The sequence below is a fragment of the Amblyraja radiata genome, chromosome 13 (assembly GCF_010909765.2).
Source record: "Amblyraja radiata isolate CabotCenter1 chromosome 13, sAmbRad1.1.pri, whole genome shotgun sequence".
In the NCBI taxonomy this organism is placed as follows: Eukaryota; Metazoa; Chordata; class Chondrichthyes; order Rajiformes; family Rajidae; genus Amblyraja; species Amblyraja radiata.
Window position 1 is genome coordinate 50,018,678 of NC_045968.1, and position 12,329 is coordinate 50,031,006.

Sequence of the window (12,329 nt, forward strand, 5' to 3'; positions counted from 1 at the left end):
TACATTTTTTTTAATGCACTACACTTTCATCAATGGGTGAGGCAGCATCTATGGAGCGAAGGAATGGGTGATGTTTCGGGTCGAGACCCTTTCGTCTGAAGAAGGGTCTCAACCTGAAACATCATCCATTCCTTCGCTCCATCGATACTGCCTCACCCGCTGAGTTTCTCCCGCATTTTTGTCTACCTTCGATTGTTTCAGCATCTGCAGTTCCTTCTTAAACACTTTCATGAATGGTATTATTCAATATACTCTCACTCTCACGATGGCACTTCTTGTTACAATATATTTTCTGCCATTTAAACCCTTTGAGCTAGTAAGTTGCTATTTGCCCTTTACTGTTTATTCTCTTCATGAAATGTTTAACTGTATTACCAAAAGTACAAAGTGTATCTTTAACTTTTAGTTGTTTTGGTCAGCAGATTTAGTCACATCAACACATAATAAAACTTTAATGTTGCAATGCTTTGTTTGTTCTTTGTTCTGTAACAACATTTATCTTTGGATCCAATGTACTAAGCAAAGTTTGTTGAATGATATCTAATGCACAACTCCTCAGTCTAAACCCTCTAACTCTATCAAACAATTATTTCCACCAACTTGCTCCAATCATTCCCCTGATCATTCCTTAATCTTCCTTATTCCAAAGAAAGCAAACCAAATTGTTTAGATATTTCTTTGAATCTCTTCATAGTCTCAGCTACACAACCTCTATTGCCCTCGAACTCCGCCTACAGCTTACTTCCATAAATGTGGAAGTGAAAATCACTCCTTGACAAGAGGAATAATAATCCAAGACTGGTTATAATAATCCAGCTGTAATCTTGCTGGATTTTTGATCAGATTCAATATTAAATTTCTGCTTGTACACCTTAATGTAAAACTTACTTGAATTAATAGGGCTGCATTTAGTCATTTAGATTTTGAGATAGGGTTTGCTGTTCCTTATGCTCACAGTTGCCCACAGTCATAGAGTCGTAGAGTCAAGTCAAGTTTATTCATCACATACACATACGAGATGTGCAGTGAAATGAAAAGTGGCAATGCTCGCGGACTTTGTGCAAAAAAACAAACAAACAAACAAACTACAAATAGAATGGAACAGAATCACATATTCTTTTACATATTAAATATTGTGGGCGGAAGGAAAACCCCCCCCAAAAACCCCTCAGCAATTAAAAAAAAATAGTAGAGTGGTACAATAAAGTTAGTCCCTGGTGAGATAGGAGTTTACAGTCCTAATGGCCTCTGGGAAGAAACTCCTTCTCAACCTCTCCATTCTCACAGCATGGCAACGGAGAGTGATACAGCATGGACACAGGCCTTTCGGCCCAACTTGCCCACACCGGCCAACACATCCCAGCTACACTAGTCCCACCTGCCTATGCTTGGTCCATATACCTCCAAGCTTATCCAATCCATGTGCCTGTCAAACTGCTTCTTAAACATTGGTCAACGTGAGCTTTTATGTAGCAGAAATGGCCTCAAGAGTTCAATGTGAAAGTGGAGGGTGCAGCCCCGATGTGGGATGTGCACTCTGTGCAAGCAGGTAAAGCTACATTGCGACTCTTCAACCAGTCAATGTGACGATTGCTTGCTGAAACATACCACCCCAAAGAATCCTCTCCAATTGCTTCCCGAACAACTGACATGAGGCTCATTAGCTTATACTGTAATTGCCCAGATTACTTCTACTTCTCTTCTTAAATAAAGGAACAATATTGACTACTCGCTAGTCCGTTGGATCCTTGCCTGTGGCTAGCAAAGTTGCAAAGATTTTCATTCAGACTCTTCATCTCTTTTCTGACCTCTCATAATAACCTGTGATAGGGCTCCTCAGACCCTGGGGATTTATCCACCTTAATGCCCAAACACCTCCTCCTCCTTGATCCAAAACTGCCCTAGTATTCCCCACACTGATCTCACTGTCCTCCAAGTCCTTCTCCTTGCTGAATACAGATTCAAAGTACTGGTTTAGTATTTTATCTATATCCTTTGACTCCAAGTATATATTAATTCCTTTACCCATGACTGGTTCTTGCTCATCACCATTTTTTTTTAATGACCATATAAAAAGTCGTGACCAGTGACATTTCCTGACCCCTTTTAGCCCTTCTAATTGTCCGCTTGAGTTCTTTTCTGTTTGCTTTATTTTCCGCAAAGCACTTCTGGATCCACTCTACTATACTCCACAGTATCCTATCATTCACTGTGACTTTGGCTTGACTTCCCAAACTGCAATGCCTCACACTTATCTACATTAGACCTCATTAGCCAATTCTCAATGCACAAGTGCAGCTAATCAATATCCTGCTGTAATTTTAACAACCATCTTCACTTTACAATACCACCCACTTTAGTGTAATCTGCAAACAATAATTAATTGAACTGCAATTGCTGTGAACTCACCCAATAACACCAGCACCCAATTTACTCTCCCTGCTTTAGATCCTGCTGGAAATTTTGATAACCCTCTTCACTATCTACGATACCACCTACTTTAGTGTCATCTGCAAACTTACTAGTAAATTGGACTTCAATTGATGTGGACTTACTCAAAAACAGCAACTCCCAATTTACTCTCCTTTACTCCTGCCTAATAATGGTGCAATCTGCCTTATCTCAATTTAGTACCTTCCACAAGTCCAGACTATCCTAATTCATAATCATCTTAAAACTTGAGGAGTTGTGATTACTGTTCCCAAAACACTTTCCCACTGAAACACTGGTCACCTGGCCAGGATAATTTCTCAGTACAAGGTTCAGTATGACCCATCCACGAGTCGGTCTATCTTATCTGTGTGTCTCCATCTCCCCTGAGTCTGGAGAAGGGTCTCGACCCAAAAGCCACCCATTCCTTCTATCCAGAGATGCTGCCTGTCCAGCTGAGTTACTCCAGCATTTTGTGTCTATCTTCGGTGTAAACCAATATCTGCAGTTCCTTCCTACACATTCCATTTGCATACTGTTTCGGGTACTCCTGACAAATGTTGCCCCATCTAAGCCTTTTGCTCTGAGTAAGCCCCAGTCAATATTGGCAAAGTTAAAGTCGCCCACTAATGTTAGAGTCCACAGGTCTATTGCTTTTGTATCTTTCAGTAATCTGTCAACATAACAGTTGCTCTATCTCCCACTGGCTACTGGGCGGCCTATAGTACAATCCCATTAGAATGATTGCACCTTTCTGATTTTGCACTCTCTCCCTATTGCCTCAGCTGATGAACCCTCCAGTGTGTGCTCTCTGAGTGCCAACGTAGCGTTCTCCCTGAGTAGTAGGGCAACTCCTCCAGCTCGTTTACCTCCCACTCGGTGTTGTGCTTGAGAAATCATCAAATTCAGGCCACGGAGTTTGCACCACAAAGTATTTTATTACGCTACCAGATAAGGCACATAAACTCACGTATCCGCGTTCACACTCGCAAACTCTGAGTACACAGCATAGAGCGCCCCCGGGTGGTGACCTGATGTCGATCTCCCGACACCGTTCGCGACACGGTCCGAGGCCCGGGTTCTCTCCTGCTGCGGAATGGCGCCCGATACGGTCCTTTATGGTGTTTCCTGTCCAATCAGGCCGTGCCACACTTAGCCGGCTGTGCGGAAAATTTCCGGAATACTTGTTGTAGGGGACATAGATGGTCTGCCCAGTTATTGCAGTGTTTTGCTCAGCAAACCCAGACATAACCAGAATTATTTGGGAACACGTTCGAACACATGTTTTCGAAGGGATTGGATGCTGTGCTGCTAATTTAGCTGACAACTCAGTTTTAGCTGACATGGTTAATGTGACCCGACAGACCCGTACAATACATTCTGTCACGTCTGACAATTTGAAACCCTCGAAGGTTGAGCTGCCAGTCCTCTCCCCTCGCAAACAACTTCATACAAAGGCCACAACATTTTAGTTCTAAGCACTGATCCAGGCTCTAAATTAATTTGCTTTTCCCCACTAGAGTCCCTGTGGTGAAATAAACATTTCAGCCCATCAGTTTCACCATGTTCCTTCACCTCTCCCTGTCTGCTCTTCCTTTGAGACAAAGATAATGCCCCTGTCCCACTTAGGAAACCTGAACGGAAACCTCTGGAGACTTTGTGCCCCACCCAAGGTTTCCGTGAGGTTCCCGGAGGTTGCAGGTGGTTGCCGGAGGTTGCAGGTAGTGGAAGCAGGTAAGGAGAATGACAAAAACCTCCGGGAACCGCACGGAAACCATGGGTGGGGTTCAAAGTCTCCAGAGGTTTCCGTTCAGGTTTCCTAAGTGGGACAGGGGCATTATACTGGTCATAATCTTTACCTTCCATCAGTTCTTCCATTTGCTGACCTTCTATTCTGGTCCCATGAGTGCCAGTAGATACGTTGTACTAGGTTATGGAGAGACACAGTTGTAATGCCTGATGAGTTGGGATAGGAGACCAGATCCCTCTAAATCACAAAATGCAACCTATGTAATGGGAATATGGAAACAAGGAACTGCAGCTGCTAGTTTACAAAAAAAGGACCCAAAGTGTGTGAGTGACTCAGCAGGTCAGCAGCATCTCTGGAGAACATGGATAGGTGCCATTTTGGGTCAGGACATTTCTTCAGACTGATTGTGGTGGGGGAATGGAGGAAAGCTGGAAGATAGGAGGGGCATGACAAAACATGGCCAGTAATAAAATGATACAGGTGAGGGGCGTTTTTCACAGGCAGAGGGTGGACAAAGGCCAGAGATGAAAAACAGAAGGTGTGAGGCAAAAGCAGTGAAGTGTTGCAAATAGTGAAACTGGTGGAAGGGGAGGGGAATGGGAAACATAGGTGCCAGTTGGACACAGAGGAGAGAGGGGAGGGAAGAAAGGGGAGGGAAGATGGGGGGGAGGGGGGGTAGGTGGAGTAGGTGGAGTTCTGATAGTTAGTTAAAATTGGAGAATTCAATGTGCATACTGTCGAGTTGTAAGCTACCCAAGTGGAATATGAGGTGCTGTTCCTCCAGTTTGCATGTGGCCTCAATCTGGCAATGGAGGAGGCCCAGGACAGAAAGGCCAGTATGGGACTGGGAAGAGGAGGTAAAATAATTAGCAACCGGGAGATCTAATTGACCTTGGTTGACCAAGTGCAAGTGTTCGGTGAAACAGTCAAAAGGTGATGTTTGGTCTTGTTAATGTATGTGAGGCCACATCAGAATTCCAGATGCAGTGGGTGAGGTTAAGTGGGGCATGGGGTGGGCGGGCAAGAGCAGAACTACGGGACGCAGAGAGGACATAGGTGAGGGATCCATCTATGACAGCAGCGGGGAAAGTGCGTTTATCAAAGAAAGAGGACATCTCAGTTGTCTTGGAATAGAAAGCATCATCTTGAGAGCAGATGCAGCGGAGACGGAGAAATAGAGCGCAGGGGATTGTGTCTTTGCAAGAGATGGGGAAATTCATAGGGTAGAGCATCGTTGCAGTAATGTGAATATACTTATCTTTCGTGGAACCACCATTGTGAACTTTCTCTTATAAATCATGTCGAAGCTAAGGAGTTGTGATTACTGTTCCCAAAACACTTTCCCACTGAAACACTGGTCATCTGGCCAGGATAATTTTTCATTACAAGGTTCAGTATGACCCATCCTCGAGTCGGTCTATCTTATCTGTGTCTCTCCATCTTTCCTGAGTCTGGAGAAGGGTCTCGACCCAAAAGCCACCCATTCCTTCTATCCAGAGATGCTGCCTGTCCAGCTGAGTTACTCCAGCATTTTGTGTCTATCATCGGTGTAAACCAATATCTGCAGTTCCTTCCTACACATTCCATCTGCATACTGTTTCGGGAAACCCTCTTGGATACTCCTGACAAATGTTGCCCCATCTAAGCCTTTTGCTCTGAGTAAGCCCCAGTCAATATTGGCAAAGTTAAAGTCGCCCACTATTGTTAGAGTCCACAGGTCTATTGCTTTTGTATCTTTCAGTAATCTGTCAACATAACAGTTGCTCTATCTCCCACTGGCTACTGGGCAGCCTATAGTACAATCCCATTACAATGATTGCACCTTTCTGATTTTGCACTCTCTCCCTATTGCCTCAGCTGATGAACCCTCCAGTGTGTGCTCTCTGAGTGCCGTAGTAGGGCAACTCCTCCAGCTCGTTTACCTCCCACTCGGTGTCGTGCTTGATAAATCACCAAATGCAGGCCACAGAGTTTGTACCACAAAGTATTTTATTACACGACCAAATAAGGCACATAAACTCACGTATCCGCGTTCACACTCGCAAACTCTGAGTACACAGCATAGAGCGCCCCCGGGTGGTGACCTGATGTCGATCTCCCGGCACCGTTCGCGACACGGTCCGAGGCCCGGGTTCTCTCCTGCTGCGGAAGGGCGCCCGATACGGTCCTTTATGGTGTTTCCTGTCCAATCAGGCCGTGCCACACTTAGCCGACTGTGCGGAAAGTTTCCGGAATACTTGTTGTAGGGGACATAGATGGTCTGCCCAGTTATTGCAGTGTTTTGCTCAGCAAACCCAGACATAACCAGAATTATTTGGGAACACGTTCGAACACATGTTTTCGAAGGGATTGGATGCTGTGCTGCTAATTTAGCTGACAACTCAGTTTTAGCTGACATGGTTATTGTGACCCGACAGACCCGTACAATACATTCTGTCACGTCTGACAATTTGAAACCCTCGAAGGTTGAGCTACCAGTCCTCTCCCCTCGCAAACAACTTCATACAGAGGCCACAACATTCTAGTTCCAAGCACTGATCCAGGCTGTCTCAGTTGTCTTGGAATAGAAAGCATCATCTTGAGAGCAGATGCAGTGGAGACGGAGACATAGAGTGCAGGGGATTGTGTCTTTGCAAGAGAGAGAAATTCATAGCGTGGAGCATCTTTGCAATAATGTGAATATACTTATCTTTCGTGGAACCGCCATTGTAAACTTCCTCTTATAAATCATGTCAAAGCTAAATAGCAACGTGATGCTTGGCAGCAGTGTTGCCATGTGATGCTGTTACTTAGTGGGGTGGAGTAGGTGCATTGGCATGGATCAAAGATTACTTATTACATAGAAGGTTCAGAGTCACAGCTGTGAGAGGAGACTGAGGTAGGCTAGGCTGTTCCCTGGAATATGAGAGGCTGAGAGGTGACTTGATGGATCTGCACAAAACCATAAGTGACATGGATAAGATTAATGTTCATTGTCTTTTTCCTCAGCGTAGGAATCCAGAACTAGAGGGCATAGGTTTAAAGTGAGAGGGGAAAGAGACCTGGGGGACAATCTTTCCTCATACAGAACAAGCTGTATAGGTGGGTACAATGGCAATATTTAATATACATTTAGACAGGTACAGGGATAGGAAAGGTACAGGGGATGTGGGCCAAATGCAGCAAAGGGTATGAGCTCAGTTACAACCTGGACAAATTGGGCTGCAGAACTAATTCATAGAACTCTCTGACTACAAGACTTTTCAACTGGGTGCAGCCAGGTTCAGTGAATGGAAAAGAAAAACTTGACAAATGGAGTTTAATGCAAATGTGAGGTCACGCACTTCGGTTAGAGGAATGAAGAGATATCTAAATGAAGAAGGATTGCTGGTAAGTACAGTGGGCTTTAATATGCAGGACTTACAAAATGTTTGCTGGTGGTGCAGAAAGTGATCAGCAAAGGAAAAAGGCATAATGGCTTTCATTGCGTGAGGGTTGGTGGTTACAAATAAGTCTTGTTACAATTGTTCAAGGTACAGGTGAGGACATACCTGGATCACCATGCATGATTTTAATCACCTTAGTTAAGTAAGGATGTACTGGCGTTAGAGTCACGTCAGAAGAGATTTGCTCTGCAAATTCCTGGAATGAGAAGGTTGTCCCATCATGTGCAACTAAATAAATTAGATCCATATTCTCTGGAGTTTACAAACACGGAGGAGCACATTAATTAAGCACACATGATACCTAGGGGGACATCACAGTGTAGATGTTGAGATGATTGCACTCATGGGAGAACCTTGAATGAGCTGACATTGTTACAGGATTAGGGGGTGGTCATTTAAAACTGAGGCACATTGGAACTTCTTCTCATAGTGGATGGTAGAGGTCGGGAATTCTTTACCCTAGAGAGTTGTGGGAGGGAAAATCATAATGTATTTATAGGGAAAGTAAATCGATTTTAATAGGCTGAGGGTGATGGGGAGTTGCCACAGAAGAGGAAATGAGCCATGGGAAGATCAGCCATGATCATATTGAATGGCAGGCAGGCTTGGCAGTCCACATGGACCACACCTAGTCTTCATGTGTTCTCTCACTCTTCTCTGGGCTTTCACAACTGTTGCCCCCCCCGTCCATCTAAATAGATCTGCTGTCCCTTTGTCAGGTCTGAGTTAGAACTGGTTCAATGGACAGAATTAATTGCACTTTGATGCTAAACAGATCAAAGAGTCCACTCTTGGCGCACAATCTGGAAACCGCTGGATAGTTGGCTAGCAAGCTTGGGACTTCTGCGTTTGCAGGGGACACCAAACTGGATGGCATGGTGGTGCAATAGTTTCTTCTGCTCAATTTCACAGCTCAAGAGACCTCAGCTTTCCACCCACATCCCAAAAATATGTTGCTAGGTGAATTGATCAGTGCTTATTATGCTTAAATTCCGAAAAGAAGTAAAAGGGGGATGTTGTCAATCCTGAAATTCAATCCTGATCTCCACTGCTGTCTATATGGTTTGCAAATTTCAGAAGCTTTTAGAGAGGGGGGGGGGGGGGAGAAAATAAATGGAGTTTAGTGCAGATGGGATTTTGATGGTTGGTGTGGATTTGCTGTATTAAAGGTCCTGTATCTGTGCTACATGACACTGACCATCTATAACAAAAAGATATGTCCTACGTGGGAAAGCTTTATGTAGATTGTCATGGAACTGTCATTTTCCAGCAAGATTTATTTTTTAATTAAGCCCTTTGAACCTGATAACAAAATTAACGGAGAAAAACAGTTATTTTGTGGAAGGTAGACACAAAATGCTGGAGCAACTCAGCGGGACAGGCAGCATCTCCGTAGAGAAGGAACGGGTGATGTTTCAGGTCGAGACCCTTCCTCAGTTATTTTGTGAAAATGGTTCACCCCATGACATTAAGTAATTATTTAAACCTCTCTCTGTGGTTCAAGAGAATTTCTTAAGTTAAACTCTCTGATAAAATGGCGAGGCAGGCTTGAAGGGTTGACTGGTCTATTCCTTGCTTTTCTTGTTGGTATGTTCCTATGCACATTTATACGATCTGTAATATCTGCACGCATCCCTTTTGAGAATATGAGCTACCATATACTTACTTACTTGCTTACTTACTTTTTATTACAGACTCAAGGTCCAGATAAAAGACAAACATTACATAGAATAAATTACGTACAAAAGCACAGTAAATTATATACAAAAGCACAATATATGGTTTAAGATCAAGAATAAAAAAGATCAGTGTCCTACAACGAGACAACTATAGCAATGTCTCAGGTACACAAAATTGCTGGGGAAACTCAGCGGGTGCAGCAGCATCTATGGAGCGAAGGAAATAGGCGACGTTTCGGGCCGAAACCCTTCTTCAGACTGATGGGGGGTGGGGAAAGAAAGAAGGAAAAGGGGAGGAGGAGGAGGAGCCCGAGGGCGGGCGGATGGGAGGGTGGGAGGAGACAGCTAGAGGGTTAAGGAAGGGGAGGAGACAGCACGGGCTAGCCAAATTGGGAGAATTCAATGTTAATGTCTCCACAGCTGGGATTGGTAGCGTGCAGTGCTAAACCTTATGTTTGATAAGACCAAGATGATTTCATTTTCAGAGTCATTAATCCGGCAAATAAATTTATACATAACATTGTTTAAGACAGTTTGTAAAGTACTGTCTCCTGCAACCACAAACATTTCACTTGCACTACACCATCTAGGTATCTTAAGTAATATCCTCATGGCATACTTTAAGCTACTTTAAGTCTCTGTAAGCTTGCTTTTCTATAGTTTGACCATAGGTGTGCAGTATAGAGTGGTGTACAATATGCTCTGAACAGAGACATTTTCACTCCATCTGTACATGCACTAAACTTGCCTAAGATAATGTTTGCTTGTGCACACATCAAACACCATTGCCTATAAATATCCTCAACATCTGTCATTTGTTCTGTAATAAAATGTCCAAGATATTTTACCTTATTACAGACACCAAGATCATTATCAGACAATTTAAAATCAGGACATTTTAGACATTTAACCTCTTTGGTTCTACAGATCATAACAACACTCTTACCAGCATTATATTTAATATCATGTTCCACACCATACACAGAACATATAATGCCGTGAGACCAGCGCAAGATGTACCAAAGACCACAAGATCATCTGCATTCATAATATGGTTCACTAGAGTATTACCAATCATGCACCCAGTATTACAGGCTTTCAATTGCTTGGACAGATCATCAATATAAAGATTAAAAAGAACTGGGGACAAAATTCCCCTTGTCTAACACCATTGCTAATCCCAAATGGGACTGAGACCCTATTGCCCCGTTTTACATTTTTCAGTCTGATGGGCATACCAGTAAGTCAGAATTCTCACAATGTATTTAGGCACCCCTCTTTGACTCAATTTAACGAGCAACTTTCTCTGATTAACATGATCAAAGGCTTTGGAAGCATCATAAAAGAATTGATGAGTTTTTATCTCTTTATTTGTTTGCAATTTCCTTTAAGGAATATATTCACAAATCAGTGCCATGTTTAGCTTGAAAACCAAACTGGTTATCTGTGGAGTTAACAATCTCATTTAATCTATCCAGCAGAATTCTTTCTAGGACTTTTGACAGTATGCTAGCTGAAGCTACTAAAGCTAGCTGAAGCTACTAAAGGAATGGTAAGGCACTGGCAGCAGCCTCTACCTACAGCCTGTCTGTATTTCTATCTTTAAATTTTTTTTTAGTTAGTCCAATGTCTGTTTTGGGGGGAAACTTTAACTTTTCTATGTGGGGGAGGGGGGCAGGGTAAGGGGGAAACCGTTTCCCAGTCTCTTCCTGGCGGGACGCGACTATTTCTCCGAGTCGTGTCCTCGCCCCCCACCTCGCGGCCTACCAGCTGGATCATAGCGGCCTTTCCTGCCGGGGACCGGGAACCGGACCAGGGCTGCTACAGCGGCGGCGCAGCGCTGGAGTCACCGCGGAGCGGGCGATGCCTACCTGGGTCGCCGTTTGGAGCTCCGGAGCGTTGGGCCGTTGCTCCAACATCGGGGAGCTCTGGTGCCGAGAGCTTCCAACACGGGCGGCACTGACCGTCATCGTGGAGCTCTGGTGCGCCTTGCAGAGGGTCTACAGCAGCAGTCTCCACCCGGCGCGGCCTGCGGACTTTGGAAGCCGCCGACTCCGGTAGGAGGGGACCGACTCTGGTGTCCACGCCGCTGAGGACGTCCCGCAGCCCCGACGTCGGACTTACAACACCCCGGCGAACGGTCCTGAACATCGGGCCGCCCGTAGCGGCAACTGCGGAGGGCACGGGGAGGCCCTGACCACGGGGAACAGTGGAGGAAGAGACTGACTTTGGTGCCTTCCCACACAGCGGGAAACTTTGAATCTGCTGTGTGGGGATGTTTTATGTCAAACTCTATAGTGTGTTGTGTCCCTTTTTTTTATAGTATGGCTGTATGGGAATTTCATTTCACTGTGTCATCTGGCACATGTGATGAATAAATCTATCTTGTATCTTGTATCTTGTATCTTAGGAAGAAATTCTTATTTGAAAGCGGTAAAGCCATTCCACCTACCACCCATTGGTAATATTGCGTTAGAAGGTAGACAAATCTCCAGGGCCTGATCAGATATATCCAAGGACATTGTGGGAAACCAGAGAGGAAATTGCGGGAGCCCTGGTTGAAATTTACGAGTTGTCTTTAAAATCCAGGAGAGGTGCTGAAAGACTGTAGGGTGGCAAATGTTGGGCCTCTATTCAAGAAGAGCTGCAGGGAAAATGTTGGGAACTATAGGCCAGTGAGCTTAACATATGTAGTTGGAAAGTTACTAGAGAGTATTCTCAGGGATAGGATATACAGGTGTTTAGATAGACAAGGGCTGATTAGGGATAGTCAGCATGGGTTTGTACGTGGGAGGTTGTATCTCGCAAATCTGATAGTTTTTTGAAGATGAGACCAAAATGGCCGATGAGGGCAGACCTGGAGATATTGTATATATGGATTTCAGCAAAACATTCAACAAGGTTCTGCATGCTATTCTGCTCTGGAAGGTTAGATTGCATGGGATCCAAAGAAAGATAGCTGAATGGATAGAAAATTGGCTTCATGGAAGGAAGCAGAGGGTGATGGTGGAAGGTCGCTTCTCGGACTGGAGGCCTGTGACTAGT